Source organism: Petaurus breviceps, unplaced genomic scaffold, assembly GCF_028583685.1.
Source record: "Petaurus breviceps papuanus isolate PSGF00001 unplaced genomic scaffold, PetGlider_PUasm1.0 91133, whole genome shotgun sequence".
NCBI classification, from domain to species: Eukaryota; Metazoa; Chordata; class Mammalia; order Diprotodontia; family Petauridae; genus Petaurus; species Petaurus breviceps.
The window spans coordinates 35,072,729-35,075,017 of NW_027187419.1; the positions used below are offsets into that span (position 1 = coordinate 35,072,729).

The 2,289-nt window shown below is 44.0% G+C and overlaps 1 pseudogene; it reads left to right on the forward strand.

Annotated features, from left to right (window-relative positions):
- The first annotated feature begins 581 nt into the window (after window positions 1-581).
- Window positions 582-2,037, forward strand: LOC138155336 (probable E3 ubiquitin-protein ligase TRIML1 pseudogene; annotated as a pseudogene).
- The last annotated feature ends 252 nt before the right edge of the window (window positions 2,038-2,289 follow it).

The window sequence follows — 2,289 nt, forward strand, 5'->3', positions numbered from 1 at the left end:
GAGCAGAAAGGAATCACAAATTTTCAAAGTTAAAAAAAAAAAGACATCTTGTTCCAATCAGTGAATCATGGCAGTGAGAGGGGACAAAATTTAGTGAGTGAGAGGGATAATGCTGTATTTAATATGTGTGTTGGTAATAAGGAGAGGCAGCTTGGAGGACAAAGATGATGCTTAGGGATTTTCCTTGCTGTGTTTCCATCTCAGAACATTAGAATATCAGAAATGTGATGATCCTGAGGCTTGGAGCTGAGATGGGTTATTACAAAATGACCCAATGGGGAGACTGTGCAATTACTAGGAGGAAGTAAAGATGTTTTCTTTCAGAGATGTTGATGCTGAATTGTAGGATTAGAAGAAAAGTGAGAACCCAGCCCTATAGCAGAGCCCTGGCAGGCCTCTCTAAAGAGAGGAGTTCTCACCTTGTGGGGGTGGAGCAAAGGGAGGAAAGAAAGGAGTTCTCACCTTGTAGGGGGTGGAGCAAAGGGAGGGGCTAAGCAGAGGAAGAGACATAAAAGACAGGACCCCTACAAGTCAATGCTAATATCTTTTGCTGCCAGAGCTGAAGAGGAAGAGCTAGCATTATTTCTCCTGGGAGAAATATTGAAGAAGGAAGGTATCCGAGGCACAGGAATGGAGGCAAGAGGCTTAATTGAAAACCTCAAAGCAGATCTCCTTTGCTCCATCTGTTTGGGCTACTTCTCTGACCCAGTGACTGTCAAATGTGGCCATAGTTTTTGCACAGAATGTCTTCTCCAGTGCAAGGAGGGAGCTGATGAAACCTTAACCTGTCCAGAGTGTAGAGGAATCATCAAATACTGTGACCTGGTGCCCAACAGGAACCTGCAGAACCTGTCCATGACTGGCAAAATTCTCAGACCTCATTTGCTGCAGAGTGTGGTGGGCCTGACCACCTGTGACCAACACTGGGAAAAAGAGAAGTTCTTCTGTGAGGAAGACCAGAGACTTCTCTGTGCTTCCTGTCTGTCAGTCCCAGAGCACAAGGACCATCATGTCCTTCCCTTGGAAAGAGCTGCTGACAAGTGCAGGGATAAGCTCCAGGAGACACAGACTAACTTAAAGAAAAAAGAAGAGGAATTTAAGACGGCATTGGACAGAGCGAGAATAAGAGGGATGCATTGTAAGGAGTGTGCCTACACTATGAAACAGTCAGTTATTTCTGAATATGGGAAAATGCACCAGTTCTTATGGGATGAAGAATATCAATACTTGCAAAGACTTGATCAGGAATCCAGGGAACATCTGGTCAAACTGGAGGAAAGCAAGGCCAGGGTGTCTCAACAAATCCAGAATCTGCAACGGTTGATTGTAGAAGTAGAGGAGAATTTGGGCAAGGTGCCCTTGAACATGCTTCAGGAGGTGAAAGGCCCTTTGGAAAGGAGTGAGGAGCTGCTGCTTCAAGAAGCAGAGCTCCCTTCCCCTGGCTTGACCACCTGCCCCATCACAGGCTTGAGAGAAGTGCTCTTGAGTTTTCAGAGGGATATAACTCTTGATCCGGACTCAGCCAATCCTTATCTCATACTATCTGAAAACCTGAAGAAGGTCCAGTGTGGAAGTGTACCCCAGGACCTGCCTGACAACAAAGAGAGATTTGATTATGTTCTTGCTGTTTTGGGAGCTGAGAAGTTCACCTCAGGCAAACACTATTGGGAAGTGGAGGTGGGAGAAAAGACAAACTGGGAATTGGGCATCTGTAAAGATTCAGTCAGCAGAAAGGGGAAACTCTCCTCCTCATCTGAGGGTATAAGAACCCTAGCAGGCTACACATCTGGACATCATTTCTGCCTTTTGAATTCACACAATGGCACTCAATTGATTCAGCCTATATACAAAGTAGGCATTTTTCTTGATTATGAAAAGGGACATATAGCATTTTATGATGTCACAGACAGATGCCTTCTCTATAGTCCCTCAGATAAAGTCTTTGAAGGGCCTTTTTGCCCTTACTTCTCTTTTGCCATGCCTAAGGAAGAAAGTACCTCTGGATTACTCATTATCTGCCCCATCAATAATGAGTAGAGGGCTAATGATGCTAATTGCTATAGGTGACTCTCAATGCAAGTGATTGGAAGTGATACTGAAAATGGTTTTCCATTTATTTGAAGTCATGTCAAAATGGTGAATAAAGTGATGTGTGATTATCCAAAAAAAAAATAGTGGGGGGCCTTCCTGGAGCCAAGAAGGTGGAGTAAGCAGCAAATCAGTGTAATTCTAGCATAGTCACTTCAAAAAAAACATAAAATACCACCCCAAAACAAATTCTGGAACAGC